Genomic DNA, 9,159 nt, shown 5'->3' with positions numbered 1-9,159 from the left:
AAAAGGTTAAGAGGATCGCTGCGCTGTGCATAATAGGAGCTTTAAGAATAACTCCAACGGCTCTTGAACTGGTACTAAACCTGCCACCTATAGACCTCTTCACTGAAAACTGCGCAGTAAAATCGGTGGGACGACTATTGGTTGCAGGGGAATTTACATATATAATCTTCGGGCATAGCTCATTGGGTAATGGCGGTTGGCCAAACACCGACTACATGACCCCACTTTTCATCTGGGAAAAAATGTTCAAAGTAAGCATAGGAAAAAAATGGATGGAATAAAGGTATGTTAGCCACGCGCAACAGACTAAAAATCTATAATGATGGCTCGAAAATGGATCATAGAGTTCTTGCGAGATTATACTCTCTAGAGTTATGTATAAGGTAAACTTTGCCGGACCACTGCACTATATTTCAGCCTAAGGTCTTTGCTATTGCGAAAGCAGCCAAGCTGGCCTCTAGTGCACCTAGCAATTCCAGAATCAACATCAACGTAGTCAGCCAAGCAGCAACCAAAGCATAGGATGACGGTGGGCTTTAATCTGTCACACAATGCGCTTGATATAACCTTATATGCGATGTTGAGGAGGCGCCACGGATGGCGCAGATTGTGGGGTCTCCCTTTTTGTGGATCGAGTTGACCTTCTCCTGGTATTGTAATTTCACTGCCATTCAGCAGAGTTTGGAAGTGTTCCCTCCATAATTTTAGTATGCTATGGGCATCGGTTACTAGGTCACCTCCTTGGGTTCTACAAGAAGTAAGATCCGGTCTTGAAACCTTCTGTTGGGCGCGGCATTTTTTTGTAGAATTTTCGAGCATTACCCCTGTGGGCCAGCTTGTCAAACTCTTCATACTCACGCATTTCGGCCCATCTTTTTCTGTCTACAAAAGCGTCTCGCATTCCTCTTAAACTCTCAGTATCTATCCCATCTCGCACGTGTAGTGGTTGATCGTAACGTTTCGAGGTAGGCAGTCTGTTTTCTCTCCGCTGTGACACTTCTTTTATATTTTTCGAAAACCAATTGTTTCGGTTGCTGCTGTACGAAAGGAGTTTGAAATGCCGTCCCAGAGTTCCATTATACCGCGTCGTTTACGAGTGCTCTCAGAGAGCAGGAGTGCAAGTCGAGTAGAAAATCGTTCGATTATCTGTTGTGATTGCAGCTACTCGACGTTGAACCTTCTTTGTGTTTGTTGACGTGCGATTTTTGCTGCACAGAGGCGGGTGCGGCTTTTCGATCCGGAGACAGCTGGGTAGCTTGATCATGGCGGGGGCAGCTCTCATATGTGTGCCCCAAGCGCTCATAGAAGGCATCTTTGGCCACATCGTCCTTCTCTTCCGTCGCAGCGTGGGCACAAATTAGCGATATGTTGAAGAATCTCGCTTTGATGCGGATTGTGGATAGACGTTCATTCACCGGAGTGAATGATAGTACTCGGCGACGGAGTCTCCCTCCCACCACGAATCCCCCAACCAAACTTGCGCTCCTTTGTATAGCCACTGTAGTAAATGTCACAAGGACTTTCTTCGCAATTCCTGTACTGTCCATCGCATTTCTTGGACTGCGGTGATGTCAGCCTTTATTTTCACGAGGACATCTACTAGATGGGCAACGGCACCTTTCCCATTAAGGGGCCGGACATTCCAGGTGCATGCCCTCAAATCATAATCCTTGTTTCGTTTGCTGTGATCGTCATCAAAAGGGGGGTCTCTCCCAAAACGCAGCGCACAACCTTGTGTAGGGGATATTACGCCTTCGAACGGATGGTCTAAAACCGGAAGTCGTGAGCTGGTTGAACCATATGTAAAAGAATCGTTTCCGGCAACTCCCAAGTGAATGGTGGTGAGAGAACTTTCCTCACTTGCGTGAACTTTTACACTTGACTCCATCCTCAGGAAGCAGGAATTATTAGTGCAAAATTGTATTCCGTTCTATTAATTTCTTTGGATTTGTGTACTGGAAAGTGAATGAATCAAATGGAATTGTGACATAGGACTATAAGATTAATCCTACGTATAATAACAAATATGGTATTTGCTACGTACCCTATTTAGTCGAAATCGGTCGGTCGGGTCCTGATATATGAGATTTCACCAAAAAGGGGCCGGTGATACGCCCATCGTCCGAATTTTACACTCGCTCCAAAAGAACCCTCTCATACCATCTCGGATATGAAGTTTAATGTTTCTGACGTAATTAGTTAGTGATTTATTGCGCTTTAAGTAGTTTTTAATAGTATCGGTATATGGGGAGTGAGCCAGTTTATCTTTCGATTTAATACATTTTCACATAGTCGGTAGGACTTCTTATAATGCCTGGTGAATTTCGTTTTTCTAGCTTAATTGGTTTAGGAGATATATATGTACATTAAACTTATTAGGCGGTGGGGCTACGCTCACTTTTTCAAAATTTTTCGCCTATAGGTGCCCCTTGCTACTACGATCCCCTGTACCAAATTTGAGTTTTATGTCTTACTTTAGTCCTTAGTTATGGCACTTTACTTTATAGGTTTTCGTTAAATGGCGGTTTGTGGGCGTGGCAGTGGTGCAATTACACCCGTTACAAACTCGAAATTTTTTTGTACTAGAAACCCGCATTCCAAGTTTCATCCAGATACATACAGGTGCCTACAAAATATTAGCACTCCGCTATACGCATGTACAGTGACATTCAACATAACGGGTTTTTCAATAAGAGCACTACAAATGGTTTCTTTTAATAAAAAAAAAGTACATTCGATGCCATTATGTATGGAACTCGATTTCTTTTGCATGAGCACTAGGGCGATTCAAAAAAAAATTTTTTTTTTCAATTGGTACTCGCAAAAATAGGTTCCTAGACACCTCTAAGAAAGCCTCTCCAAATATGAGTTTTTAATTGTAACGGGAAGGTCCTCCGCCTAACGGTTTTCTATTTTTTCTTATTATCAGATAGAAAAATTTATATCTCGCTTCCAACTACTTGAAAAAATATCTTGTTAATTAGGTTTTGTAGGAAATTGAATGCTCTAAAATATGGTCTCTCATGATTTTTTCGTAAACCCAACCGTTTAAAAGATATTAACGGTAGAAATTTGACTATTTTTGGAAAAATTCTTTATTTCTTATTAATTTTATAACTCAATGAAAAAAAATTATTATGAATAGATTTTGGGAGAGGCTTTCTTAGAGGTGTATAGGAACCTATTTTTCAGAGTACCAAAAAAAAAAAATTTTTTTTTTGATCCACCCTAATGTGCATTGATGTTTGACGATGAATATCTCGTAAACGCTTAACTTAATCGAAATATCATAGTAGACCATTTTTATAGAGCAGTAAATTTCCTACAAAACTATGTGTTTCATCATTCAGAGAAACAATCATGTAAAAGTAAATACATTTTTTTAAAATCAGTTTTTGATTTAGTTGACTAAGATTCAAAAAATTCCTTTTTTAGTTTATTAACTTTTTTAATTTAATATAATTAATTAAAATTTGTTACCACCGGGGGGTGTCGAAGTGGGAAACGGGAGAGGGAGATTTTAAAAAGCTTTGGCAAAAGTTTCATTTTTATTTAGGCAGTGGAAGTATTTTTGGCCGCTGATTCCATACAAGACCGACCACTGTGCGCTGGTGGTATTCGTTCTAATTTAATTTTGATATGTTCATTGCTTTTATACTGTTCATAAATAGATGAACATGAACATTTATTTCTTAAGATAAAATTATATGTATATAGGAAATTATATTTGTGACACAGAGTATCTATAGTGTGCACATACATATGTATGTGTATAAGTGCGTTAGATGCATTAAGTCACACAGTGATTCTAAACAGTTGTAAAATATCAATGCGTTGGTATATGAATTATACAATAAAAATATAATACTTATTTACACAAATGTAATATATGCACACTAAGCATAAATACATATACTACATATGTACATAGTTAAAAGATTAGAATTAAGAAATGTATTGAAGAAAGAAATTTTAATAAAGAAAATTAGAGTCGTGAACTCTCACAGTACAGAAGCATTTTGAAGGGTATTTTCTGTACATTTGGTGCTTCGATCCTCTTATTTAACAAGCTCAGAAAAAATAGTGGAACATGAAAGTGGAAAATTTCGAAACTAGACACATCGAAATTAATCGCCGCAATAGACGACCAGAACCCATCTAGCACTCCCTCCTTTATAGCAAGAAAAACAGTCGAGCACACAATGCTTAAAATAACCAAAGCCTGTCAAAAATCAATGCTCAAGGCTTCCCACAGCAAACGTAAAGCAGCAGTTTACTGGTGGACTGAAAATATCGCCCAACTCAGACGCACATGCCTCCGCCTTCGCAGATCCTACAAAGCAGCAAAAAGGAGCTGAAGCACGCCATCGACGACAGTAAAAAGAAACAAGAAAAAACGTTAACTTCGGTTGCACCGAAGCTAAATACCTTTCACAGGTGCATTTCTGTTAGTAACTATGTGTTCAGTTTGTATGGAAGCTATATCCTAAGTTAACCGATCTGATCAATTTCTTCGAAAATTATATTGTTGCTTTAGAAAATAATATATACCAAATTTCATGAATAAATATATCTTGTCAAATATGAAAGTTGTCCATACAAGAACTCGATTCCGATCGTTCAGTACGCATTGCAGCTATATGCTATAGTTAACCGATCTGAACAATTTCTTCGGAGATTACATTGTTGCCTTAGAAAATAATATATACCAAATTTCGTGAATATATCTTCTCAAATGTGAAAGTTTTGCATACAAGCATTTGATTCCGATCGTTCAGTTTGTATGGCAGCTATATGCTATAGTTAACCGATCTGAACAATTTCTTCGGAGATTATATTGTTGCCTTAGGAAATAACATATACCAAATTTCGTTAATATATCTTGTCAAATGTGAAAGTTGTGCATACAAGAACTTGATTCCGATCGTTCAGTTTGTATGGCAGCTATATGCTACAGTTAACCGATCTTCGTTAATATATCTTGTCAAATGTGAAAGTTGTGCATACAAGAACTTGATTCCGATCGTTCAGTTTGTAATGCCGCTATATGCTATAGTTAACCGATCTGAACAATTTCTTCGGAGATTACATTGTTGCCTTAGAAAATAATATATACCAAATTTCGTAAATATATTTTATCAAATGTGAAAGTTTTCCATACAAGCATTTGATTTCGATCGTTCAGTTTGTATGGCAGCTGTATGTTATAGTGGTCCGATATCGGCCGTTCCGACAAATGAGCAGCTTCTTGAAGAGAACATGACGTTTGCAAAATTTCAAAACGATATCTTAAAAACTGAGGGACTAGTTCGTATATATACAGACAGACAGACGGACAGACGAACATGGCTAAATCGACTCAGCTCGACATACTGATCATTTATATATATACTTTATAGGGTCTTCGACGATTCCTTCTGGGTGTTACAAACTTCGTGACAAACTTAATATACCCTGCTCAGGGTATAAAAATGGGAGGAGTTACGGGAGGATATAAACAGAAACCCCTGAGAGGTCGGGTAAGTGTTAAGGTAGTAGTCTGGTAATTTGGGTTCAAAAAATCGAAAATTTTTTTTGCTTCCTTTGAAAGTATAATGCCTTAAGAATATTTCGGGAGTTATAACAAGTTTCCTAGAGCGCCTCGGAGTTCTCTCTCTCGGAGTTGTTGAACTTTAAACGCGTTTTTCTCAAAACATTGTTTTTCTGGTCGGCCCGGGTCCTAACTTTTTTTCTACTGAACCGATTTCTTTCAAATTTTAACAAGCTTTTCTACACACTTATACTAGTTCTCTTTGGCACTAACGAGAACTTTTTTCACACCTAACTTTTTATTTTACAATCCTTTCTTTGCTAAAATAAAAGGACTTTTTTTCAAAGTCCGCAATTTTGTTATTTACCCTTGAAATTTAACTTCAGTAGTTCCGACCAGAATGACATGTCTATAGATTAAGAATAATCAAGAATATTTGATTTCAGATAACGTCAAGAGCCAAAATCACCCGGGCCACCCACGTGCATTTTTTTTGAGGTTCCAACTTCGAGTGACAATAATAATAGTAATAAGGTATTAAGTTTTTTGAAATAAATTTTTTTTTAATAAAATAAATTGAATCATCAACATCAACAAAAATCAACGCAACCATCTAGAATCTGCTAAAAAGACAGAAGGAATTGGGCGATCTGGTTACGTTGGAGGAGCAAAAAATTCTAATCGGAAAAATTAGAAAAGTTCATGTCTGGGATATATTGACCATATTCAGATTATTATGAAAGAGTTTACAGCAAATCGTAACAAGATAATGCAAGTGCCTGATTGGATCTTTGCAGCAAGCTAATCAGTTTCAACCAACTGATGCTGTTTCTAACGTTGAAAAAAGATATCAACGGCGTGCAAAAAATCTCAAAAATACATTTGACGAAATTGAGCAAAACGGACAGGATTATCTCGAGCAAATGAGAGAATTCAAGACCAAGCTTCAAATACAATTTGAATATGTAGAAGAAGCATATTTAGAGACTCAAAATATCCAACTAAAAGAAATAACTTAAGACTCTATTGATGAACAAATAGAGAAATTTCGAGCAAAATATACAATTACCCTCGAAAAACTAACAGAATAATACAACACAAACAATGTGTTCTAATATAAAACTGCAGGAAATTAAAATTCCGATATTTTATGGCGAAATGAAACAATGGTCGTCATTCCGAGATTCGAAGCACTTTACTGAAGTAGAAAAGATGTTCCGATGGAAGACATCATTAGGCGGATAAGCTGGTAGATTAACTCAACATCTACCAGTAACAGATACAAACTACAAAGCTGCTGCTTGGCAAATTCTTCAGGATAGATACGAGAATGGAAGATTACAATTTACAGCACAAGTAGACAGACGACTGGATTAACCGACAGCAAATGGAGAAAGTGCAGCAAGCACGAAGCAGATGTTGGATACCACCAAGGATTGTTTTTACGCTTTAAAAGGACTCAATTTAGATTTAACGACGAACAAGCCATCATAGCTCGGGGAGTGGTTCGAAAACTAGACAAAGGAAGGCTACGTTTACATGAGCAGAACGTAAAAAAGTAAGGAAATACAAAGCCTATATGATGTTTTCTGTTTTCTGGAACAGCATTATCACTCACTAGAAGCAATACGAGACAGAAAAACAGCTAAATGGAACAATCAAAAGCAGCCACAGCCTACTTTTTATACAGCTGCACAAAAAAATTTTGTATACTGGAAGGTTCCTGGGCATCAAATTTTTGAATGCAGAAAGTTCCAGGCATTGACTACGTTGAATCGAAGGAAATTCATAACAAGCAACAAGCTATGCTACATTTGTCTTGGTCACGTATATGAGGACAATTGTGATAATAAGAAAAAGTGCAATAAGTGTGAAAGAAATCATTATAATTTATTGCATTACAATGAATTTCAAAAAGGAAATGAAGAAAGTATAAGAAAAAATCCTCCAAAATGGTGACGAAACACTCGGAAACAGCGATACTCCTAGCAATAGCACAAATAAGAGTGAAGGCAGCAGATGAAGAGAACATCACACTGGGAGCTTTAATCGTTCAAGGATCTCAACAAACTACTATTTCCGAAGAAGCAGCTCAAATACTTCATTTACCTTAAAAGAAGAAAAGTAACTGAACTACAAGGTTTAGAATACCACAGTGGGAGTGTCCAAATTTAAAATCAGCATTCAAATCAAGCCGAGATTCCTAAGCAACGAAGCATACAATGTCGAAGCACTAATTTTGCCGAAATTAGCGAGTGCTCAACCCGACAAATCGTTTAAATGGGATGTAGAACAATGAAAAACTATATTTTAGCTGATCCCAATATCAATAAATCAAATCGAATCGATATCATCATTGCAAGTGATATATATGCTGACATACTAGAAGAAGATCAAGTTACGAAATTGGGCTGGATATTGTCGAGAGTTGTTGCAAACCGAGAAAAAGCTAAAAAATTTTAGCAGCGGTTACTACAATATTGGAGAAGTTTTGGGAAATAGAAGACACCACAACTCCAGCAAATGTAGCAGATGATGATGAATGACTAAAATTTTTTGAAAAAGCAACAGTAAAAGATGAAAATAATCGATTTGTCGTCAATATACCTTTTAAAAAAGAAAAGGAATTAGGGGACTCTCACAAACAAGCTATGGCGAGGCTTCTTAATCTTGAAAAAAGGTTCGCTACAAATGAGGAGTTAAGAAAACAATACGTGTAATTTTTAGAGAATATTTAGAAATGGGTCACATGAAAAAAGCAAGTGAAAATAGAGGCGGAAAATACTATTTGCCACATCAAGCAGGGATTCGAGAAGGCAGTCTACGAGTAGCTTTCGATGCATCTGCAAAATCTACAATTGGAAGCAGTTTAAATGACATCCTCTTTATAAGACCGAGACTTTAAAAATATATATTTGACATTATAATCAAATGGAGACTCTGGCAATATGTATCAACAAGTGATATTGAAAAGATGTTTCGACAAATTAAAACAACAGAGAGTGATCAAGATTATCAACGTATATTGTGGAGAGAAACAAAAGGAGAGCCGATAGAAGAATACAAACTACAAACAGTTACGTATGGGACAGCATCAGCTTCTTTCCTGCCAACGAGAACTTTATAAGAAATTGCCAAATTCTGTGAGCCTCACAACTAATTGCTTTCAAACATCATTAAAAACAACTTTTAACAGGTGGCGCGAAAATTACCTTCCCATGTTTTCGAAAAATGAAAAACTTTGATTTTGCTTGTGGATTATTTTTATTTGGTCTTTTAAATTATTTTACATCAAGTCTAGAATATGATATCATGTAAATGGCTGCCGCACACATTTGTTTGTCATTTGAGCCCTTTTATGGCATTTTCCATGACTTTCTGAGCTGCAAGAGTCTAAGGGTTGTTGACATAAACCCGCGACTTTAAAAAGCCCAACAAAAACAGTCTGGACGGTCAAATCAGGCGATCTTGCTGGCCAGTGCAAATCGCCAAAACGGGAGATTAGGCGCCCGGGAAATGCATCCTTCAGCATATCGGTTGTGGCACGCAGTCTTCTGATCATCTTCTGACTTTTGCTCCACCCTGTACGTGGACAATTTAATGACAGGAGCGGATTCAATAAACGAATA

This window comes from Bactrocera tryoni, unplaced genomic scaffold (genome assembly GCF_016617805.1).
Source record: "Bactrocera tryoni isolate S06 unplaced genomic scaffold, CSIRO_BtryS06_freeze2 scaffold_25, whole genome shotgun sequence".
In the NCBI taxonomy this organism is placed as follows: domain Eukaryota; kingdom Metazoa; phylum Arthropoda; class Insecta; order Diptera; family Tephritidae; genus Bactrocera; species Bactrocera tryoni.
This window is presented reverse-complemented; position numbering follows the sequence as displayed.